Below are 25,530 nucleotides of genomic sequence, written 5' to 3'. Positions count from 1 at the left end.
TCACATGAGAGCACTCAGTGTTTTGTTTTGTTTTAATGTCCTTTCCAAAAAAATTGAAAGAAAAAAAAAAGAGCATAGACTTGTAATAAGCAGAGTTGGTCAAGTAAAGGGATGATGTCTCCAGGCTTCATGTAAATCCTAGGTGATCTTGTGAAGATGCACATTAATTCTGCAGGGTGGTGTAGTTCCCAAGTTAGAAATTTTTAGGTTGCTGCCTGATACCCCGGGAAAACAAGTGGGCTGGAGAGGATGGGGAGGGAGGGAAGGTGAATTGCTTTTTGTTTCCTGTCGCCTTTCATGGGAAAGTGAATTCAAGGTATGGGATTCCTGTCTTTCAAGCACCGGTCTCTCTCACATAACATGTCCCAAGTGGATTTCAAAGACTGGCCCTGTGCTTCTGCTCTCCGCTCTCATGGAAATTAACTATGATCTTGCCAGTCTGTGCTTGGAGAAAAGCACCTCTCTTTATTTTTGTGGGAATCTGCATCCCATAATAACAGTGCCTCTCAGTGGGAGCAACATGAAAGCAAATTAACCCTTTAAATTACAGGGAGGAGGCAGTAGTAAATCAGGCCAGTTCGATGTGGCACTGCCTTGTTTTGCATAAAGTAATGAACTCTTAAGACTTGTAGCATCTGTGGGGAGAAGCCCAGGGAAGCTCTTACTACCTGGAGATTCAGTTTCTCTTCCTGGCTGTCACCAGTGAAATAAGATTGGGTTAAGGATTCTGCAAAGACTTCTACCAATTAGGAAATACAAACTCTTAACCACGTGCAAAGAATAGAAACAAAGTTCTACTGAGCCATTCTCTTGTTCCACAACTTTCTTACATTCTCAGTGAGAATAAGCAAGATCTAGAGAAGTTAGAACCATTCTCGTGGTGGTTCTGTCTTAACTAAAGAGCACAGCTTGGGAATGTGAACTCAGCTCTCTGATTCCTGAAATAATGGAACTGTTTCCCAGGCTGAAGATTCTATGCTAATTTGCAGGCAGGTCAGGTCTTTGAAATTGTGCCTGGAAGGAATTGTTGCATAAAGAAATGAACCCCTGTGATGAATTGTTGCATAAATGAAAGATCATATTCATACCACCAAAATCCATGGGCTCTAGCTAAAAGCCAAAAGTGCTGTGCCACAGAGGTACGTGTACTGCCAATGTGGTGTGCGTGGGAATTTCTGGTCAAGACACATGCCTTAGTCTTTCCCGTCTTCTTTCAGAACACTTTTGGTGATGTACATCTTCAAAAGTTCAGAAACTTGGTTTCTTCCAAAACAGTCAAGTCAGCTAAAAAGAACCTCCAACGATGCCAGTTCTCTGGTGTTGTGACATTTTATGAGTTTTAAATACATTCCCTTGAAACAAAGCAGAGAATGAAGGAGATGTGGGTGAAAATTAGTTCCTGTAGGAAGAAACCCAAAATATGAGCCAAGGCAATGTGAGTTAGGTGCTTTAATACACACATGCACACACACACGCGCACACACTCACACACATGCAGGGGGGGGTGTCAGAAAACATGGTATGGAGTATGTCTTCTGTAACTTGTGAAAGTACCACCTTCTGTTGACTCTTTTATTAGTTTCTTTGGAATCTCTAACAGTTGATGTCATTGTCCTAGGTGGTAAGAAGAAACACACCTGATGAGCAAATAAGCAAGGAAACTACACATCCATGAACATACGTGTCCATGATCATATTAAACAAGCACATGAGAGCAACAGAAAACACAGAGAGAATAACGAGTCAGAAGGTTCAGGCAGCATTTGACTTAGCACGTCACAGAATTTCCATTGCCTCATGACCTTGGCAACATTTTTCCTATACTTAAAAAGGCTCAAAAATATTTATGTGGAATCAAGTGTCTTTAAACAAATCTTGACATCATTTTATAAGTAGTATGAGTATCCTAAGCCTGAGTATTTGAAGCTTGTGAAATAAAAATTTATTGTCATTTGAATAAAAATTCAAAAATCATGAAGTTGTCTTCTCCTGTACAGCTGTTCACACGCATATCTATACCTTTAGTTTCTGCTTGTTACACAAATAGAATTGGGGGCAGGAAGCAAAAATACCAAAAAAGCCAAAAAGTTCTTTCTTTGTAAAGCAAGAGACTGGGAATAAAAGGGAGAAAAGATAGTGTTTCAAAAAAGAAAGCCCTCAGGCATTAAAGATGACTCTTCTTGTCCAAATGATAACCTATGGAAATAAACAGATAAACAGGCTGGGTCTGCCCATTGATTTGGCACAAATAACTCTTAGACTTTTTTTTTACTACTGTCTTCTCAGGATGAGACATCTGAATGTTTCTGCCATCCCTCTGCACTTCCTACCCTCCCCTATGAGAATACAGTGGCTTTCTTCTTCTTAACTTGGGACTAGGAATGAAATAAGCAGCTGTGGCCAACCAACTCAAACATCATCATCAGACTACATGCCTGGTGGATACCCTAGCCGTTAGGTTTGCACACACAGAAGTGCTCAGGACAGACATGGCCTGTCTGTTGATTACTGTGGAGATGTGGTGTGCAGTTTGGCACTGTCTCAGAAAGGGAGACTAGAACAGAAAAAAGATGGAAATGTCATTTGTCTTTTCTCCTACGTTTGATGGACAGGTCGTTCCCCCTCCTCTCCTATCTGCTGATTTGAGTGACTCTTCTAAAAGTTTCCTGCTATGGTCACTTTCCCAGGAACTCCAAAGAGCATGGTGGTCTATTTATTTTGATAAATCTGTCAGTAGGGCCATAAAAGAGATTGTCAGTGCTGGGCATTTTCTCAGTAAGAACCCTGCTCTTTATTACAGATTCCAGTTCTTTGGTGTTCAGTACATGCATTTCCCAACCCTTTCCTTTTGTAAAACTCACAGAACAATTTCCTATAGAAATCAAGAATTTTAAAGACGAGCATAAGAACAAGGACAGAATGACAGAATGATGATTTATTTTGGTCTGAATGTCAGACTTCTGTAGGAAAGACTATTCTAAACTCTTCCCACAATCTCCTAATCTCTTAAAGTCGTGCTGATTAAATACAATCTAGGCTAGAAAGTTATTCGGAATGTAATTGCAGCTTTAAATCCCTGTGAACAAGAATGCTTTTAATGCATGTTGAGAAAATCACTTGCAATGGATTTTAGGTAAAGTACTTGGGGTGGAGGGTGGGGGGTGAGGACCAGGGGTGGGGTATGGGAGTCTCCTGCCTCTGACTTACTTCTTGAGGGGATAAAGACTCAGCTTCAGTACACAGCTGAACATGGGGATACAAATAATGAAAGTTAAGCTGGACCAGATAAACAATGGGAGGGCTCATCATGTCCTCCGCGAATCAGCAAGCTCCTCATAGGAGCTGCATTCTGGAAACAGCAATCAGAAATATATGGTCTTTGATTCTAATGCACACACTTCAAGGGGAAGAATAGCCTTCTATCTTAGTACAGAGTCAACTGCTGGCCAACTGTGAATAGAGGAAGAGCAGACCAAAAAGAGAAATGTAATATTTTTTAAGAGAAATTAAATGACGAACATTTTATATGAAGGCATTTGGTAAAGTGGATTGCTCAAATATGATATAATCTGTACTGTTTTGATTGTATATACCAATATGAATTTAAATATACAATAGAGATTTCTATATATTACATATAAACATATACTGTATATACATATACACAAGCTCAAGTAAAGGTCTGTGAGCTGTGGGTTTATTGTAGCAGTAGAACACTTGCCCAGCACGCACATGCATTCAGCCCTCAGCCCAGGAGATGGAATTATACAATGGATAATTGAACCCAAACACCTGCCGCCATTTTCAAACATTTACACTAAAGCTTTCTGAGAAAAAGCAGCCAGGCAGCTGCATTAGGTCTCACAGGAGATAGAATCCTGTCGATATATCATCGTAAAATCTTACAGTATTGGTGATACTAGGAAGGAGAAACCACCCACTGATTTTTAGGCCTACTTTCAAAATGTAAACGTTTGGGAATATTTATGTCTAATTTGGTGAGCAACGCAAAAATAGGTTAAACATCATACACTTGACTTAGAGTTTTTAAAAAAACCAGCAACATGTAGATCTTTCGTTTCTATAATATGTTCCCCTGTGTGAATGTGTAAGTTCTTGATAATCATTTAGAGGTGTGCGTGCGTGCATGAGCGTGTGCATGTGTGTGTGTGTGTGTGTGTGTGTGTGTGTGTGTGTGTGTGTGTAGCAAGGCTTCCCTCTAGAAATTTTCTTTTCTTTTCTGATGTCTCCAAATTATTTCCCCCATGATGGAAAAGTTTTTCTATATGAAATGAAATAAAAAGAGTTCACTTAGCCCAGTGGTTCCAAGAATTTGGCTGCATTTCAAAATCACCTAAGACATTTCGGAGCATTTCAACATCTAGGTCCCATCTCTTAAGGTTATGATGTGTTGGCCTAAATGTGGCCTGGTCTCAGAATGCTGAGAAAGATTACGGTCACCCAGTACGTGCACAGGCTTGAAGCAATCCACATAAACTATTTGCATCTCGTTTTCTTTACCTATGCATGTGTTGCTAGGGTTGAAAGCCCTTGGAGGTATAAGATGGTCACCAGCTTTCTGCAGCAGGTTCTGGAGAACTCTGGCCTTCTCTGATCCTTGTGAGACATCAGATTGGGTTCTTTGATAACATTGCATTGAGAACGAACAGGTAAATCACATTTGCTGAATGAACAGCGATAGTCTTAATGAACGAGTCTATCAATCTATCAACCTGCTGGGGTAGATCAATCCCCACCACCCACTCTCCTGAATCACTGTTCATCACTAACCTTGCCAGGGCTCAGTTTCCCCATCTGTGAAAACTGGTTTACCAGATCTCCAGTGAGATGCCTTGTATGCTCAAATTCTACGACCCCATGGCCAGAAACTTCTCTAAGATCTGATCTAATTTTAAGATTCCATGAGTCAAAGGGAACTGATGATCTTATCTTGCTCACTCAAGACAGCGCTATGGGGGGGATGCTTAATTGGTCTAATTTTACACTGAATCATCATTAAGCCTCCAGGCAATGTAGCTGCAGACTATGATTCTTCTCTCTAGTGGTTAAGACTCATTTTACTCCTAAAGCTTTGTAAAATATTGTCTTCCTTGCTGTTGTGAATATAGACAACAAAGCCTCAGACAGACTGATTCATAGCTACTATTTCTCAGACTCATAACTATAGACGACAATCAACACAGGCCTTCCTTGCCTTCAGCTTTCTTTCTGCCAGCAGACTGTCTGGACCATGCCTGAACAGTCTCTGGGCCTTAATGAATGCTGCATTCACTCCACTGGATACCAGAAATGACTAACCCAGAGAATATTTGGGCAGCTTACAGTCCCAGTTAATGTCTTCTTATGCCATCTATCCTGTTTTGCTCATGTTAGCTTGGGCCTACGGATAGCACATAAAATGCAGCATAAGCAAAAAGAATTGCCTGTTGAGGGCAGGTACTATTAATATGCAGAGGTTCCTGAGCACTGACCCTGGAGTCATGGCGGCTGAATAGTGTAATTTAAAGAGTTGTGCTTTGTTGAAGCTGAATTACTAATGCAGTCTTGCAGATCTCTAAAATGCTTCTTCAGAAAAGGAAAAACTACTTAAGATGTTTTACATCGTCTACCAATAGGTCATGAAGTAATTTTACCCTGCAGACTGTTTTTGTTAGTAACGTTTTGTTGGCTACAACTCCGCCATCTGTCTACAGAAGTCTCCTCACTAAAACACAGTGCTGATGAGACATAACAGATTTTGAAATGAGGAGCGTAATGTATTTACAACTAAACAGGTTGACATAAGCACCTTTCTAAGAATTGGCTTTTTCTTCCCTGCCTCTTACCTTCCTTCTTTCCACCTTTCCTTTCTTACTCGTCATCTTGTTCTTAATCAACTCACATCTAGCCAGTTATCAAAGCGATGAAATGAATATTGTGAGAAATACAAAGAAACAAAATAACCGCCTGTTCTGTGAAAACATTCCTGAGGATCAGTAGTCGTCTTGCTGTCACTCATCTTCAGAACGATTGGAAGCTTCCCTCCTACACATACGTTGCATGGGGCCTTCAGGAAGAAAGGAGACATGTGTAAATGACCTCCTCATGGTCTTCACCTTACTCAACCGCTCAGATACACATAAATTATAGATCTAGTCAACCTCAAACCAACAGGGACCACTATTTCTAGCCGATCCTCTCCTGTGAGTACTGTAAAACCAGAGCTTTTAATAAACCGAATTTCAAAGTATGAAATTCTTCAACTATCAGATTCATATATGTGTGTGTTTGTGTGTGTGTGTGTGTGTGTGTGTGTGTGTGTACATTTAAACAACCTAATACATAAATATTTATAGTAGATTTATAGGTTATTTTTATAATTTTTTCCTGTTAAAACAACTACTGACTGAAAATGTTATTTATGTTCATAGTCTTGGTGGAGACAAAATAAATAAACACAATTTAATTTTCTGGCTGGAGATTTCTGCTTGGGAGTAACAGGGGAAAATTCAAATGGCAATTTAGTTTTTAAAGTTTTCACATGTGATCTTATTTGATGAATTTTATTCGAGCTGCATGTCTTAATGCTGTGATATTCATTGCCATTGGAATATAGCCGATTCTGATCTGCAGTAAGCATTTTCCCTACATAGTAGGCAAATCTGTCATCTACATGTTTGAAAAGCAGAACTCAGAAGAAATAAGAATTAAGTATGCATTACTTAAAGTTACAGATTACCTTAAGCAGTGCTTTTCCCACAATTCATTACCAAGGCGTGTAGTCATGGCACATGTTAGTCACCTAACAGCTAACACAGTGGATGATTAGACTGTGTGCAAAACATAATAATTACTATTAGCAAATAATAATAATTATTGTAACTCTGGGGCACTGCTTTTCTACTGTTTGGATCTACAGAAATTTAAGAGTATGAATTTTTGCTCTTTTGCTAAGAATCGATTCTGTTGCTTTTCTAAATCATTCTACATTAGGATTTTACACAGTACCTTTGCTTATAAAACATAGCTGGAAAATGCAAACCCAAGTGAACGAACTTTGTTGCCATATTTCAATAGAATTAATGTAAAATAGAAGAGGATTAATTAGATTTAAGGTAGGAGAATCCAACTTTATTTTGCCCGATTACTCAACATGCCTGGAAATTATACTTGGTGTGTGGGATTCTTCCCTGAGGGGAATGGCCACAGAGCCTCCTCCCCATGCGGGTGAGCATTTGGAGGGAGAAGTGTTTGTCTCTGTTTTTCTCATGTTCTGAACATGCAGAAGGGTATTTGTGCCAAAAGAGCTTCGAGTTGGCAGTAGGCGTTCTTTTCTGGCTTGAGTTTGGCAAGATGAGGACAGGCCTTCCATGGTTAAGATATGTTGGCACGAAGCTCCAGCTTTGATTGGGAAAAGCTGAATGACTTTCACACTAATTTTGCTGGGGAAAGAGGAGCCATTTCAAACATATGCAAGTAGATTCGTCTTAATGCAAATCAACTCTAGTTTAACCAATAAAAAAAGGGGGTGGGGCTTTCTGATCTGAGTCTGCAAGCACTCCAAAGGGAACTTTCCTGTCCTTTCTCCAGAAAAGCCTTCCTTATTCTTTATTGAAATGCTTCAATCACAAGTACTCACTGACTAACCTCTCCTGTACAAGCATCTGTCACTATAACTGTACTTTTTAGTTTGTAAACATCGAACTCTATGCCACAGAGTTTGACAGTGAAATTCTATAATTCCTGGTCTTTCAGTGTAAAGACACACATAAAACTGTGGCCATTGAAAACGATAAACTTGTGCCCCGCCATCAACAGAGGGCCTAAGCACCTGGAAAAGTGGTCCTATGACCTAGAAGGTTTCCAGGTCTGTTCTCAGGTGTGTCACTATTTGCCTGTCTTTCACAGCAGAGCATAGCTTTGGAGATCTAGGAGCACCTGTCCTTGGTGCTTGATTGTGTTATATGCTGTATAATTTCAGTCCTGACCTCCTTTTCCCTTCAGTGACCTGAAGTCTTCCAACTCATTCTCTTGCCTTTACCAACACGTGGTTTTCATGAGTCTAAGACATCATAAGTTTTAGAAAATGGAACTATAATGTTTATCTATGGATTATAAAATTCCCTATAGTTTCAAAAATATTAAGGGTTAAAAATGGTCATTCTAGAACACTGGCAAAATCACGTCTAACGCATTAGCACTTTGCTTACAAGCATCCCTCACTATAACTGTCTCTTCAAGAGTCTTAAAACTAGATCTAAAACCATTATTTTATTGAAAATATCTTCAACAATGACTTAGTGTGTGGTGGTCATCTTTTCTTTCCTAGTGTTATTTTTGTTTTTTTTTATTTCTGCATTTTTTATTCCTGCATTATTAGTCAGATTTTTAGAAATCTAACTTTTCATCTTTTCAAATTTTGTCAACCTCGATTTCTATCTTGTTGCCATTTATTATTATTTTATGCTTTGTGAATTTGTATTAAACTATTATAATGCGTGACTTCCTTATGCATTTTTAGCCTCTATTCTTGTCTTTGCTAATTTTCTCCTGAAATTCCACCAACTGTATAGAGAAATATGCTAAAAGACTAAGATATTTTGGGTGACTTATCTTTTCAGGTTTTGAGGGAAGCGTGCTAACTTTCCTGCACCAGTGTCCTTTGCAAACTTCCCTGCACTAGTGTACTTTGCCAGTGTCTTCTGTCTTTTCTTTATTAGAATCTCCTATTACTAATATCTTCCTGGATTTGTATTACTAGCTGTTTCCTATGGTTTGAGCATACAATTAGGTGCATAGCTATTGAAATCAAATCTTCCTGTGAATTGAAGTTATTATTATTTTTATACTGACTTGCTCATGTCCTCATTCTTATATCTGTTCTGTTTAATATCCCTGTGATATCTTTTACCCAAGACATTGATTACTCTTGTCATTGCTACCAAATACCAGACAGGAACAATTTATAGGAGAAAGGATTTCTTTTGGCTCATGGTTTAAGTGGAGACTGTCTATAATTATGGAAAGGGCATGGCGACTGGAGCTCTGCGAATGGTGCCTTGATCTCAGTAGAACTTCTGAAACCTCAGTGCATGATGAAGAGGCAGTGCCAAGATGATGACTTTCAGTACCTTCTCCTAGTGACACACTTTGTCTGCTTTACCCCTGCAGGTTCCACATCCTCCACATTGGAACCACATGCTCAGGCACATACACATGAGAGATTGAGGTGAAATTTTCTGGTTTCTTTGGAGACTCAGTTGCATCATGTAATGTTTGTCTACAAGCTGTCTTATGAGAGGATGGTTTGCTGAGAAGAGGCACATGGTGTTTTTTTGGAAAAAGTCACGTGATGTTTTGCTAGAGCAGATGCTTAAAAGAACACATGATGTTTGGAAAGGATAGCAATATAATTCAACAGACAGGGGACAAGGCTGTGTGGTATTGGTATGCCTTGCCACTATTTGCTGGTCTTCATTAGAATTTGCTGATGCTGGTTATCACTGATGATGCTGTGTGGTATTGGTTTGCCTTGCCACTCTTTGCTGATCATCATTTGCTGTGACTTTGTAGACAGAAATGCAACAAAGAACTTCTGGTTGTGGTTTTTTGCTACCTCTCCTAACTTGGGCCACTTGGCAGAGCCTAGAGGTTTCTTCTGAATTAGACTGCCATTGGTGATTCGTGAATGGTGTTTGTGAGTGGGTTGAGCTACTGGAGAAGATTCATGTAAACTGAACTGCTGATATCCTTACAATATAGATTGGATCTGCTCTAAAGAACTATTTCTAAACAGGTCTACATCCTCCTATTAACCTTTCCTTTCTACTGTCTCTGGTGGGTTGTGGGCTAGAAGGAGGTTTAAGGTGTTTAAGTAGACCTTTTACCGTATGTTTTGAAAATTATAATCCTACAAAGGATATTTTAAACTTTAATACTCAACTTTCTTTTCTTTTGTATTGTACATGTACAGAAAGCTACACATTTTTGATAGTTTCTAGAATTGGATCATATCAAGTATACAACCTCAGAAGATGCCATTCTTATAAAAAGTCAAAAGGTATATATAAATATACCTAATGATGGCTAATATTGTCATATCTTTAGAGTCTACAGTCACCTAGGGCACAAGTTTCTGGGCATTGCTGTGAGAGATATCCATTAGGTTAACTGAGATAAGAAGAACTACACTGTGGGTGGCACCATTCCACTGGTTGGGTCCTGGTCTGGATGAAATGGAGAAAGTATCTTTCTCTATTTCCTGGACATAATGAAGCCAGCTGCCTCAAACTTCTGTCTCCATGACTTCACCACCATGGAGGACCCTTGGACTGTGATCCAAAATAAAACATTCCTTCCTAATCAGCCATTGTCAGGTATTTTGTCAAAAGATTAAGATGAGTAACACTTCTCCAGGAATTAAATATCAGATTTCATTAAAATTTTCTTTTATTCCAAGCTGATATTTCTTAATTTTATTGATTCAATCTACTTATATTTAAGAAATATATGTACATTTAACCTATGTTTCTCAAAATTTTGTCCTCCTACCTTCTTGGGTTCTTCTTGCACACTTTCAGTTTGATTAACATTTACTTGAATCCTCCTATAGTACTTTGGAAATAGACTCCAGCAATGAAAATAATAATAATTATTAAAGTATGAATTAGATCAATAATTCAGTAGCCCGTTAGAAAGTAAGATTATTAAAACATTCTTTCTCTCATTATATCCCAATATCATCTATTAGAATTTGCTAATAAATTCTATTTGTACTCTTCACCTATTAGAATGCTTAATTACAGCTATAAATTGATGGTACTAACACTTTGATCACTTTATCATAGATATATGATTCAATTTTGCTATTTTTCCCTTTATAATTATTTAAAAATATAATACTATTTCATTAGATGGATGAAATATGAAACATGAAACTTTCAGTCCTTGACCAAAGAACTCAGAATAAATAGAAACAGCATTCAGGGAGCTAAGATTAAATTAAGTGACTACTAAGTGCTGTCCAACTCCAAGAATGTAGCAAGTTGATGAGTTGTGTTTATTCCTCAAACATCTCAAAATGGGATCTAGATGCTATATTTCTATTAGTCAATGCTACTCTTTGATTTTATTTATTATATACTTTGTCTTCAATACCTATCTTATTTAATTTTTATCCTTTATTTCTTCATCTTCAACTTTTTTTGTTGTGAGGAATGACTGTATAGCTAACTTTTTAAACAAATCACCAACTCTGTTCTCTTTGCTTATTTGTCTTGTAACCTCAGGATGTAATGCATTTGGTTCGCATTTAAAGCATCTATCATAATCAATGAAGACATTAATTCAATTATGTCTACTATTCTTCATAGTCCTTGTAATACCATATGAACTATACATTATCAGTTTTATCTTTTTGCATATAATGAAACTGAAGATTATTGGTAAAATTTCCAAATGGAAATTAGGAGCTAGAATTTCAATTGGCTGTCTCCAGAAGCTGAATAGATAACTCAGAAGTTAAGAGACATTTAGCTCTTCCAGAGCTGTTCATCTGGCTGTTCTTCCAATAAACAGGCTTGATTCCCATCACTTACAGGGAACTCTACCTGTAACTCCAGGTCCAGAGAATCCAATGTCCTCTTCTGTTTTCCATTGTTACTGCATGCATGCAGCACACAAACATACATGCAAGAAAAAAATCCATATACATAAAATGAAAATCAATAAGTTTAAAAAGTAAAATGAAATAACCTATCCAGTTCCAGAGCTTCCTTCTAAAGCATGGTACTATTTAAAGATGTCAAAACTGATCAAGAACTACCTTAAAAATATCTTCAGGATACACTATTGGTAAGATGATAAATAAGTCCTGTGTGCTATATCAAAAGAATGGAGTGTGTGGTGTGTGTGTGTGTTGGGGGGGTGGTGTGTATGTGTATGTCGTATGTATATTTGGGTGAGTATTTGAGTGTGTGGTGTGTATGTGTGGGTGATGTGTATGTGTGTATGATTTGTGTGTGTGAGTGTGAGTGTGTGTGTGAGTGTGAGTGTGAGTGTATGTGTGTGTGTGTGTGTGTGTGTGTGTGTGTTATGTGTTTCCCATAGTGTGTATGTCACTTACTCTTTAGGCATTCTTTCCCAAGCCTAGTCTCCAACAACCTTGTCAAGCAGTCCCCCTCTTTTCCATGTTATTTGACTCATTCACTAAACTTATGATCTTTCTTATTGGATGCATAATCATCATTTATATGGAGTCTGAAAGGCTAGGAAAATTTTAAGATGGGACACTTACTGTTCTTTTCTAACCTCAGCTCATCATTTTGCTGCATGTTCCAAGGTTTTCAATGAGATTTTCTGAGGCCATGGCTGAAGAGAGAATGGAAGCTTCTGGTGGTCACATTTCATCTAGTTGCCACAGGGGACATTTAAGAGTTTCCACATAGGGGTATGTCCAGTTCTTATGCCATTCTTTCATACTGGGGCCTAGAAGATGCATAGACCATTAATGCTCTCTTCATTAAAGATAGCCTCTAATAATACAGATTAGGCCTTTCTAGTTTCTAGGTAGAAGGCAGGAGATGAAAGTCTCATTGCTTTCTAACAGCCTATAGGGTGCTTAATTTCTCTTTCATTTTTCCTGAGAAGCTATGAAGAGATCACAGGTAGCACAATTTTGTCAACACTTCTTCCTTTCTATTTCCTATAAGGCCCAGGAAAGCACCAGCACCACAATCTCACTAAACCACTAAAACCCACTCCTGGAAGTTTCCTGAGAATGAATCAGACTCAAGCCTTTGCTTGACAGTAACATCCAACCCAACGAAAACAAATGACTTTGTCAAGGCTATGTCTTCTTGTGGCTATAGAGACATAAGACTCCAGCTCTCTAGATTCCTAGTCCAGCAGATATTTGCGAGAAGTCTGACAACAGGAGGATTAAGAATTCAAAGGTCCAGAAGTGCCTTTCCAGGAAATGCATTTCATTGAGTAAACCCTGCTGATTCTTCATAAATCTCCCTAGTGGCTTTACAGTGAGTTAGATGAGTGACTTGGGATGTCATAGTTAGGTGTCTCTCCCCCACATCATTATTGTCCAGATAAATAATAATAACCTCATCTACAATGTGCTCAAAAATCTCATTCTATTTTTTGCTTAACTCAACAGGAATATGTTAAGATTTGCTTGCTATTTTTCCTCCAAATACAAAACATCCTCAATGTACTACACACATGTATATTTTGTAATTTCTTTTTCTGCAGATGTCAGAAACAACCCAAAGTGAGGATCACTTTTGAGAAGAAATGAGCATTTCCCTATTAATGCTCTTTGTCCTGTGATGACCTTAGAGTCCTGTGTTGCATTGGAACAAAATGATCTATGGGGAGAAAGGATTTGTGTGATAATAGATAAAACAAAGGCCAGAAAATTTACATGAAAGACATTACACTGGCTTACAATAAAAACAAAAATAAGAAGTGAACAGAGACCCAGAAACAATCCAATAGGCAAAGGGTCATCGTTTTTATTGTATTGTATTGTTTTGTTTTGTATTGTTGTAATAATGTCATATAACAGTCTCTCACTGGACGCTGGTTCCAAGCAGTATGATTTACTGTTCTCTTATGTCTTTGGGTTAGGAACTTAGGCTACACTGACTTTGGCCTGTTCATGTTCTCCAGGGACAGTAATCTCTGGCCAATTTAGGATGGGCTCTTCTAAGACAGCTGGAGAGACATAAAACAGTTTCTCCTGTTTCATTATCTAGAAGGTTTTTCAGGGCATATTGTCCTGGCTGGGGAAAACAGCGTGGTGCGAGCAAGCAGGAATGTGAAGTGCACTGCAGGGTTTAGGCAGAACGGTCCAGTATCCTTCCAATGATTCTGCATTCCACTCCAAGAACAGCATGGACCCTGCATCTTGGTTGGAGGGACTTCAGTACCACAGATACTATGCAAAAGAGCAGAAGAATCATTGGAAACTCCTCCAGTGTTTCTTCTAGAATGAAGGCAATATTCTGCTGAGGAGCCTGGACTTTGAGGCTCTGTACCTACATGTACACATTTTACTCTCTTTTTATCTTATGTACCTTTCAACACTGTCCTGCAAACAGCTCATTAGACTCCAAACATGATGATTGAGGTGGGCTTCAAGCCCAGTAAATGAGATCATAAGGAAAACGTAACTTGGGTTCATTCAGAATCATCACCAGGAAGACATAGTGTAGCTGTTAGGCACAGGAATAAGGACCATCTCACCTCTTTTCTCAATTCTTAGATTTTCTCTGTGGTACTAAAGCATTGCTTTTCTGTTTTAGTTTATCCCACTTCAGTCTCTGCCAATTCCAAGTAGCCTCTTTATTTGCTAAAGAGACCATGACTACATGGGTCCAGAAGCAAACATGGGAAGGAAGACTCAGTCATTCACTTCCCCACAGTGACTGGCATTATGACATAGACTGTGGTTCCAAATGATTCTATGGCTACCTTGGAAGGAAGCCAAGGCCTAATTGGCCCCATATTCCAGTGGTCAGCATGCCTTGGTAACCTCTGTAGACCTGATCATCAGCGACAACAAACCTCATGTGGGTATCTTTGCCAACTTTCCTCATGTCTATTGGTCTAGGTGCAAAATAAAACACACACACACACAAAAGGAAAACCAAAGGCTTGCTCACCTCCTGTGACTCTACAGGGGAATTCCAATGACAGAGAACACCCTGTCCCTGCCTCCCACCTTTTCCACCCCACACAGAAGGAACAAGCCTACGGGAAGAAGTCATTTCCCTGTTCCACCATTTGTAAGCACATTTTCCAGATCAGTCACGACTTTTCAATTTCATAAGGCTTCCGCATCCAAAGGAGATGTAGGGTTGGTCTAACCTCACAACAGACTTAACTCCTTCTCAAAGGTAAAATGCTTGTCAGCCTAAAGAAGAATGGAAATTGCATGGTTGACGGAGGGAGAACTTCTGCACTGTTGGCATACAAACAGGGCTCCATGCTGATGGCAACTTTGGGGTAAAGATGGGGTTTATTTTCCACAGGTCGTTATCCACAGGAAATCTAACTAGAGCTAATGCAGCAGGACAGTTTGGCTAGGCTGTGGAAACAAATGTTTGAGAGCCCTTAAGATAACTGTCGCTCACCTTCCAGATTCATTAATCGCTGGCAAGCTTCATGAAGCCATCTAGTAAGGAGGAAGCAAAGAGGAGGGTGTGGAATATATGCCAAACAAATCATGCCCTTGTGCTGACATCAAAGATAGAACGCTCCAGTGAGATGAAATGTTAAGTCCTCTTTGCTCTGAGTGAATCTGTGTGTATATGTGTGCATGTGTCTGTGTGTGTGTGTGTGTGTGTGTGTGTGTGTGTGTGTGTGTGTGAGAGAGAGAGAGAGAGAGAGAGAGAGAGAGAGAGAGAGAGAGTGTATGCAAAAGAGGGGCTGGGGGAGAACAGAGACAAGCAGCAACCAAAGAAAAAGTAGAAAAATAAAGACAGGAAGAGAGCTAAGCATTAGGGTGCAGGCTTGTAATCTCAACACTCAAGAGCATGCGACAGGACCATTACTATGAGTTCCAGGGAAGCCTGGGCAACAACATGAGACCCTGTCTCAAAAACAAAAACAGACAAACAAAACAACAGAGAGGAAGAGCTTGGGGCCTAAAAAAACAATGTGGCTCTATGATCCTAAACTGTAAACCGTGTCGCTTGATCCCTTTCATCTCACTCCCATCTCTGCTGGGGGATTTATTACTGTGTCTGGAGGAAATAAGAGTAAGAAGGCAGGACAGACACCCAAAGAGATAAAACTTCATATATGACCCTGTAGTCCTGCCTTCTGCAGAGAGCAAAGCAAATACTGGAGCGCTCCATCTTTTCTATTAACTTTTAAGAAACCTGATGTGGCTGTAATATTTCCTAAACTAGTTTCCAGCCAGGATTTCCCAAGTGCATCTAATTGCCCACTTTATCAAAGGCACTATCAGGTAAATGGTGTTTCACCTCCGCTGGGCCTGCTGAAGGTTGACACCCAGGACTTGTCAGGCAATGGATCACAGTGCTGGCATGGGGGCCCCTTGTTCTGCATTCCTGCAAGAGGGTGACAGTAAATTATGACATCTGCCAGGAAGTTCTGAACAGGACTGTGCGACCGGATACACCTACCCAACACATGAGGAAAGCTTTTAGGATGTGACTGGAGATGTGGCTGAAAACTCTTAAAGGGACAAAGAGCCTTTGTCGACACAACAGAGGAGGAAGCTGATTCCTGATCATGTACGTTACCCTTTGATGACATTTAATGACCTATTTTTGTGTTGGAGTGAGTTATGTTGCCTGGCAGTTGGAAAGTGTTCCAGATTTTAGATCCTGCTTATCCATCCTCTTCGAGCTATCAAGAAAGCAGCCAGTATCCTGCTTTCTGTCTAGAATGAAGTAACCAATGCTGAATCAGGCTAAGTGATGCCTTGACCTTGGCCAAAGGGAATCAGAAAAAAATAATGCCATAGTTCACTTCCAAAGCCCCCAAATGTCCAATCTTCATTTTGAAAGATCTTTATCTTCTTCCTTTCCAAAGGTGTTTTTCTTCATTGTAACTTAGGAAGCATGAATTATTACTGCTATTTTAAAAGCATGGCTTTCTGCTTAATCCTTTAGAGAACTTACATTAAAACTTAACATATGGGGTTGGGGGTTTAGCTCAGTGGTAGAGCACTTGCCTAGCAAGCGCAAGGCCCTGGGTTCGGTCCCCAGCTCTGAAAAAAAAAAAAGAAAAAAAAAGAAAAGAAAAAAAAACCTTAACACACACACACACACACACACACACACACACACACACATATATATCAACAAAGAAATCTAACACACATGGTGAAAGCAAGCAAGTGAGAGACAAGCTATATTTTCAGTTAATTTTCTCAAGGGATGTGTTCTACATTTAAAGAAAAGCAAACAAAGAAAACAATAGCAAAATAAAAAACCGAGATGGGGCTGGAGAGATGGCTCAGCACTTAAGAGCATTTGTTGCTTTTATGGAGAACTCCAGACATGTCCCCCACATGCACATAGCAGTTCAGGACGATTTACAACCCAACTTCTCGGATTCCCGATACCCTCCTTTTGTCCAAAAGCACTGTGCATATACAGTACACAAATATACACACAGACTAACCACTCATGCTCATAAATTAAAAATAAACTTGTTTTAAAAGAAGAAAATACAAAGGCAACTTCATAAGACAAACATGGCACTGTGGGTTTATCAAAGGACAATACGCATTGTCTACTGAGGGTCTTATGTTCCACACCTATGAGTGCAGTTTTAATACAAGTACTAGTGAGAGATGAGCACTAGGACTACCAGTCATACATGGAAAGTGAACTAAGCAAAAAAGGCAAGATTTGAGTTGTTTTTTTCCCTTGGAATTGGTTTGTTCAAGGTGCTGAAGGAAGCTTTCAATTTTTCTCACCTTAGTTGGTTTGCTTTGGTTTTGTTGTTGTTATTGTTTCTTTTTTCTTTCTTTCTAAGCATGTAGATAAAAAACAGTCTGTGTGAATGCAGTAGAGAACAAGTGAAAAGGATAACCTGGATATCGATATAGGTTTTAAACAATAAAGTGCTATTATTCTCCACTATAATAACCTGTTTATTGAAATTGTGTCGTGTACTTAAGGCTTGGCAAGAGAATGTTAGTACTGATGGAAGACTGGGTAAGGAAAATGTGGTGGTGTGGATGTACAATAAAATATTATTATCTTGTAAAAATGAATAAAATCCTGCCATTCGGGGGAACATAAATGAAACCGAAAGATGGTAAATGAAATAAGGCAGACACAGAATGGTAAATACTCCATAATCTGCTCCTAGTAGAAGCTCAGGATTGAGCTCATAAATGATAGAAGAGTAGTCATTACAGACTACAAAGAACAAGGAGAAATGGGATAGAGTTAGATACCAAGTATGAAGTGCTTATGTGTATAAATGTGTGTGTGTTAAGATAATGATCACCCCAAAATCATAGAATATCTACCAAAGCTTCAGTACCAGGGGAGTTCAAATGACTTTCAGGTATTAGTTTTGCCCTTTCTTGTTTTCAAGAACTGAAAGGTTAGACCCTTTTGCTAGAGGTGCCCCATATTTCAAACATAAGCCCTGGAGGAATTCAGCTGAAACTGACATGGAAGCTTCCTCCCTGAGGACTAGCTCTCTTTTTCACAATAACTCAAGGTACCAGGCAAGCTGCTAAGGGAGAAAAGTAATTAATAATCCTATCCAGCTTCACTGCTCAATCATAACAATAACCAGTGTGGCAAGATACCCTAAAGGCGCAATCGTGAAGCTTATATCATGGGGAAATGTCCTGATCAATAGGAAGGAATTCCTGCTTGCTACTGTAAACCCAGCTGATTGTCTATGAATGATGAGGTCATGACCCTAAAAAAGAACCTTCTATTGAATGCTCCTAAACCTGCATTATTTATAATTGCATTCTAGAGATCCTGTACACATAGACCAGTGTAGCTTCCGCCCTTCATCAAATAACCTTCCGTTTTCAGTAGATTGAGACTGTTATAGAAACTCTCAAGTTGTTAAAATGCAGAGAATCACTGATTGTGAGGTTCTTAAATTCAATAGACACATTTAAAACAAAGTTCTTACATGCAAACTTGATCGAACAGTATAGAAGGAGAATCAGAAAGATGATAAGAGACAGAAGTCCAGGACATTGCTGTGACATACTGTCTTCTACATATAAAGATGAAGCTGTGCCTAGGAAATTTCAACAATATGAAAACAAATTTCAACAAATTTCTCCAAAGTTAAGACTTGGACAATAACAACAGAAATGACATGCCATTGTAGATGGGAAACTTTTGCAAGGCCCTAATCCCCAAACCCCACTTTATGTTGTCCAAACACAGAAAGTCAGCTCTAAACCTATCCACATGCAAGAAAAACTCATCAGGGTGTTTTTATGTAAGAAGTAGTCATTGATTTGAGAGAAAGTAAGAGGATCCATGGGAAGAGTTGGAGGGCAAAAAGGACGGAGTGGAACTTGTATAAAATATTCAAGGATGGGATTCTTAAACTATAATCTATACATAAATACATGCATGAATTATTCAGATCAAAATTCAATATGTGCATATGATCTAATAATGTATGCATATGAATATATCCAAATGTAGGTAAGCCAGAACATACTACTACCTTGTGAGAAAATGATTTTATAAGCCGTTTTAACAAATGAGGAAGTTTGGAAAATGGTAATTGTAGAAACTTTTATGTATGGAACTTACTTTTACACCTGGAACCCTTTATCCACAAATGCCAACAATAATAACAGTTCAACAAAGAACGGCTTGGAAAATCTTTTTCCTCTGACTGGCAGCCTTAGAGATAAGTAAATAGTCATCAAAGTGACCAGGAAATAGCAAGGCTGGCCAGTCAGCGTAAGTGTACATGGCAGGCAGAATGGCTCTGCTTTGCCACAATTAGAACCTTTAGCATTCCTAGAAAACACTATATGAGTGGATATAGTAGTTTCTTTTCTTCTTGGTGTCAAGGTCAATATTTCAAAACACCAAATCAAAGGCCACCTATGTACTCAAATGCCTCATGGAACACTCAACATAAATATTTTAAAACATTATAAAGACTGAGTGATTGTCTTACAATTCTGAAGTATATAAATCAAAGCTCTGAATTCCCTCTCCTCTGTTAGCTAAATTATTGAAAAAGGATTATTTTTCAACAGGTTCTTCAGGACTGAAAACTTGTATAGATCCAGTGGGTGTGTAAGTATAATTAATATGCAGTGTTTGGTGCTCTATTGAAAACATTCATGCATTTGAAGTTCTGCTGAGAAATTGGTTTTCTGGGTTTTTAGTCTAGATTGTTCCTGGGCACTGTTTGCATGCTAAAGCACAGGCCTCACTAATAGGGCCTTCCGTGAATCCTTCTTCTAGGAGTATGAATTTCATTAGAAACATCCCTCCCGAGTCCACACTATCCAGGTCCTTCATTACGGTTGTTAACACATCACGAAAAACACAATAACATGACCAGAATGGACTCTTCAGTTTTTCAAGTGGTTTGAAAAACATTGTCCTTGCATTGTTTTATGAGGGTTCCATAATTTCTTGGGGTTTTCCAGCTGCTTTCTGATGGCTGGCCCTGCCAGCCACTCTTCCCAGACAGAAAATGGGATACTCAGTGGTGGCTGTGGTAAATTAATAAGGGGAAAAATAAACAGAAGGTCTTTTCCCATGTGCTTTTTTTTTTTAAGTTTGCAAGTCTGCTCACTGTACAGTTAATTTGGAGCTTGCAATGCAGGAGCCCCGTGTGGCTTCCCTAATCCATCATTCTCTTCTGATGTTGTTCCTTCCTTGGAGAGTCCACAAGTGGGGCTCACAGCAGGCGAATGAATGGAGAGCCCTCTTCCTAGGTTCCCACATTCTTCTAGGACATCTGGGCAGCCAGACACAAGCAAAGATCTACCATCTAGTCCCATAGGTTCAATATCATCTAAATTAGTGGTAGGCAAACATTTTCTATAAATAGCCATGTAGTAAATAGTTTTGACTTTGCAGGCCATATGGTCTCTATCACAGCTCTTCGGCATTGCCGTTGCTGTAAGAGAGTAGCCGAATGTAGCACATAAATGAGTGACTGTGGCTAGCTTCCAAAGGAGCTTTATTTATGGACATGAAAACTTGCATTTCATATCATTTTCATGTGTCGTGAAATATTCCTTTTGTTTTGAATTTTCTCAACCATTTAAACATGAGAAAGCACTCATAGCTTTTAGACACATAAAAGTCAGACAGTGACGACACTTGGTCTGTATGGCAGAGTTTACTAACTTTGAGTCTCAATGCTCACTTCTTCAAATTTATGTCCCCAGACAATTCTTAAGGCTTGAAACTCATAATTGCTTGTTGATTTTTCTACTAATTTAGCCAATAAAACCTTCAAATAGTATATAGAAGTTATATGTCTATCAGTCTCCCCATCCTAAAAACTAACAACATGCCTTTCTATGGCAACCTTGGAGTCTATAGTTAAAAGACAGCTAATGACTCTTGAGTGCTCTTTTTATTACCCTCTCTAGTATAACACATAAGCAAATTCTGAGGACTGGATTTTCAAATCTTGTCTCAGTCTATTTGCCTCTCTTCCTGTTGTGCCTTGGCTGCCTCTCATTGTTGTCGTACAGAGAGGTAGAAACCAAGGACAGGCTAGATGGAGTTATGAGCGAGGGAGCCCACATTTGGAATAGTGACTTTCTAAGAAAAAAGGAGGGGGCTGTTTTCTGTGTTTTTGTGCTTTCTTGGTATTTACATATGATCCCCACATCCCATGATGCTGTGATCGTGAAGCATTTTACCAAAATCCATCACTCTGACACTGGGTATCTCCGTCTGCAGAACCATAAAGTGAACATTACTTAGAACTTATATAGCAACATGAGACAAAAGTCATTACCATCCTCACGGTCACTCTCTCATCACCTCTGATGCTCTCAGCACTGCTTGTTCTGGGGACAACAGCCCTATTTCCGGCTCCAGCACAAAGAATCTTTGCTGGCACAATAGCTAGCCCATTCTCTCTGAGTGTGATCGTTCCCTTGGTCCTTGCATGACTGACTTTTTCTTGTCATTTGAATTACAACTCTGACTGCCACTTAGCCACTCTTCATCCTGATGATTCCTTTTACAGACTTTATTCCAGCTTCTAGCAGTTATGGTTGCCATTGAAAAAAAATAGGTTCTTTATTTTCCACAGGCAACATAAAGAAATATGGAGGGTGGAAAATTGTCTTTTGGACTTACTCTGTGCAGAAGACAGCCTACCTTTTAGTACTGAGTAAGTATGTAAAATAGATGACCTAATATGCAAACCTATCAATTAAAATCTTAAACCAATCGACTGATACGCAAATGATACCCAGAGGAACACAGCAGTCATAGCATAGCACTTATTTTATTCTTAAAAGATTTTTTTTTACATTTTCCCACAAGTAAAAGACCTCACAACTATTTTCCTAACTAGAAAAACAAGAGAAAGTAAAATATTAATAAAAAATAAATTGTATCCTGCAATTTTTTTCTATAGTTTTCTAAACCCTGTCCATGCATTCTGCATGATTATACTGGAACATGGAAATTCTCTTCAATATCTAAGGTAAACAGATAGGTTAATAAACCACCAGGCTGCTGGTACAAAAACAAAAAAAGAAAGAAAGAAAAAAAGAAAAGCTGCCTCACATGCATTCATTCCTCAAATGAAGCTCTGAGGAAGGCCTGGGGAAGTTGACTAAAAAGGTATATCTTCTCTGCTGAGTTACAAGTCTTCAGACCCTAATTTTTCTCTAAAACAAAATATAATTTGAAGGATAATTGAGCAGCAGAGCTCACATTACATATTACATATGTGGATAGGGGTTTTGGCATGGACTAAAATCTTAGATGGGTCTCTGTAGCTTTTGGAATGGTAACTTCAGGGACCCAATCTTTTTCTATTTGAAATAGATCCCCCCAAAATTTCTCCTTAGAGTATTATAAAAAAAACTGTGACAATTCTTATTAGAATGTGTTATAGTATATAACACAAACTACATTTAAGAAAATAAATAATTCATCAAGTAAGTTTTCTTACAGTCAAGAACTTAAGTTGAACCTAGTGGCACATCCTTGTAAATCCATCACTGGGGGGTGGGGGTGGGGGTGAGACAGGAAGATCTAGAATTTGAGAGAAGCAGTGATTTAAGAAGCAAGACCTGTCTATCTGAAAGATCCTGAGGAGGGAGAGGAATAGGGGAGGATGAGGAGGAAGAGGAGGAGGGAACAAGAGACAAATTAAAACAAGAAACCATCACAAACTTTTAACCAAAATTAAAAGAAAGATTAATACGAAATGTTATTTTCTTTTATTTTAGAGATTTAATATAAGTTTATAATTTCTTAATTTTCTTCTTTCCCTTCAAATCCTTCCATATACTCCTCTTTAGTCTTTTCAAATTTGTGGCCTCTTTTAAATTTATTACTACCACATGTATATATGTATATGTGTGTATCTTTTGAATAGTTTAAGAAGGATTGGTTATAACACTTTCTTTAAAATTTGGGAAGAAATCTTCTGTGAATCCATCTGGTCCTGGATTGGTTTTTGGCTAAAAGGCTTTTTATTACTACTTTGGTTTCCTCATTTGTAAAGGGTTTGTTGACGTCCTGCAGATTGCAGACTTGTTTTAATTTTGGTGGTATGACTGAATCAAGAAATTCATCCTTTTTATTTTGTTATTTAAGGTGTTATGGCTAATGGCATATAGCTTATTTTTAAAAAGAATGTTACTTACAGTATTCTGGATTTCTATGCTGTAATCTGTTGTAGTGTTTTACTTGTTCATTTCTTATTCTGTTAATTTGGGTCCACTCTTTGGGTCAGTTGGTTCAAGGGTCTGCTTGTTTCTCTCCCCACCCCTCCAAATAGCCTTTAGATTTGTTGATTCTATGTTGCATTAGTTTCTTGTTTCTATATCATTGATTCCTATTCTGGCTTTTATTTTTCCTTGCCATTGGCTGGGCATGGATTTGGCTTTGTTCGCGTTTCTCCCAGTTTTTGAGTTGCATTGTTAAGTCATTTGTTCGTGCATTTTCTGCTTCACTAATGCATGCAGTGAGAGCTGCAATTTCCCTTGCAGGACTGCTTTCCATGTGCTTGCATTTTTATTTAGTTCCAGGATATTGTTTACATCTTACTTGACTTCTTTCCTTTGACCCAGTCATCATTCTGTGATGAGCTGTTTATTCTCTGTGAGCTTCTGCCTTCACTAGCACATTGTTTTCAGTCAATTAGAAGATGGAGTACGCTGTGGTCAGAGAGATTGCAACGTGTTATTTCCTGTTTTGAATTTGGAAAGATTTGTTTTGTGTTTCAAAATACATTCTGTTTTAGAAAAGTGTCTTCATGCTACAGAGGAGAATATGTATTCCTTAGAGGTGGGGTGGAATATTTTGTAAATATTTGCTAGGTAAGTTGACTTGATGTACGATGTCAGTTAATTTTAATGTTTCTCTGTTCAGCGTGTGTGTGTGCGTGTGTGTGTGTGTGTGTGTGTGTGTGTGTGTGTGTGTGTGTGTGTGTGTGTGTGTGTTTAGAATACCCATCTATTGGAGAGAGTAGATAGAATACTGATAACACCTACTACTAATGGATTGATGCCAGTCTGTGTCTTTAAATCCAGCAGTATATTTATTTAATGATGCTAGTACTCCAGAGTTTGGTGGGTATTTGTTGAGGAATACTAGTGTCTCCTTAGTTAGATTCTAGGACTACAGTGCTGCTTACTTCCTGGTCTTGTTTGATGGGTATTTCTGTTCATCCTTTCACTCTATGGTGGTGCCCATCCTAGGCTGGCTGTAGCAGTCTTTTAGAAACTGGTTCTTATAACTTTTAAGTTCCCATAGAGAAAACAGATTTTATTCTGATGGGTTTTCATTTTTTATATGATTTGAGGGTTTTTATGGTTGTTTTTTCCTCCTGCAGCTTTCAGTATACTTTGTTTACATACATTTAATGGTTTAGTGATGATATGCTTTGGGTATATCCTTTTTGGTCTTGTTTAACTGATGTCCTGTGTGGGCTTTTGTATGAGTGTATCTTTCCTGAATTTGGAGAAGTTTTTGTCTAGGTTCTTATTGAATATCTGATATATGCTATCAATTTGGAATTCTTCTCCCTTATCTATACCTGTAACTCAAAGTTGTTTTTTCTAATGATGTCTTACATCTCCCTTTTATTTTTATTTTTCATATTGATGCATATTTGTTCTAGTTCCTCTATTTGATTGATTCTATTTGTAAGGCTTTCCTTTGAGTTTTCTAGCTGAATTATTGGACAATTCAAGTTCATCTTCTCTTCAGTTTGAGGCCTTATTGAATTATATTCTGTAGTTCTGTATTATCTTCATGATTTCCATCATTCTTGTGTTTGTGTTTTCTTAAACACCATGTGGGTATTTATTCTCAAGCTCTCTCTCTCTCTCTCTCTCTCTCTCTCTCTCTCTCTTTCTCTCTGTGTGTGTGTATGTGTGTGTGAGTGTGTGTGTGAGTGTTTGTGTGTGAGTATGTATGTGTTCCTGAAACTCTTGAATATTGTGACAAAGTTTATGACTGTATTTTTAAAATTCTGTGTCTTAGAGTTTTTCAGAATTCTCATCGAAAATATCTATAAAAATTGTGGATTGTCAAGAAAAAATATTAGCTTGATCTTTCTTATAGTTGGTATTTGGGGAGGAAATTTGGGTATGGTGCCTTCTTTATGTCTAATATGGGCATAACAGGTTGCTGCAGGAGAGAGGTTGTTTGGGCAGATTGGACCAGAGGTTGGAAATGACTTTACTGGAAAGAATTTAAGTAGTGAGAAAAGACTGGTCCAGTGGGAAGGATGATTTCTAATCCAAGGCCAGAGTATGAGAGTAGACATGGCTGGTTGGAAAGGTTGTATTTGGCCTATGAGGGGGGG

General features: G+C 38.5%; 2 long non-coding RNA genes across 6 annotated transcripts in view; one reads left to right on the top strand and one right to left on the bottom strand.

Moving 5' to 3' along the window:
• Nucleotides 1–1,434: 1,434 nt before the first annotated feature.
• LOC120101692 (uncharacterized) lies at nucleotides 1,435–11,707 on the bottom strand. Of its 3 annotated transcripts, none has more exons than XR_005502498.2 (4): nucleotides 11,598–11,707; nucleotides 5,847–6,067; nucleotides 4,522–4,617; nucleotides 1,435–1,614 (listed from the first exon to the last, which is right to left on the bottom strand). It is a non-coding gene; the product is annotated as an uncharacterized LOC120101692 (long non-coding RNA). The 3 variants fall into 3 exon arrangements; XR_005502499.2 differs by having other exon boundaries at nucleotides 4,522–4,640; nucleotides 11,610–11,688; XR_005502497.2 differs by having other exon boundaries at nucleotides 11,610–11,688.
• A 2,792-nt stretch (nucleotides 11,708–14,499) lies between these two features.
• The window catches only part of LOC102547911 (uncharacterized), a 46,945-nt gene continuing 35,914 nt past the window's right edge, over nucleotides 14,500–25,530 (top strand). For 2 of the 3 annotated variants that reach the window (XR_005502495.2, XR_010065402.1), the window contains exons 1-3: nucleotides 14,594–16,277; nucleotides 19,760–19,799; nucleotides 21,790–21,870. This is a non-coding gene — a long non-coding RNA (uncharacterized LOC102547911). The other variant, XR_591702.4, reaches the window with a different exon arrangement.

The sequence above is a fragment of the Rattus norvegicus genome, chromosome 3 (genome assembly GCF_036323735.1).
Source record: "Rattus norvegicus strain BN/NHsdMcwi chromosome 3, GRCr8, whole genome shotgun sequence".
Taxonomy (NCBI): domain Eukaryota; kingdom Metazoa; phylum Chordata; class Mammalia; order Rodentia; family Muridae; genus Rattus; species Rattus norvegicus.
The sequence above is the reverse complement of the archived record's forward strand: the minus strand, read 5'-3'. Positions and strand labels throughout refer to the sequence as shown.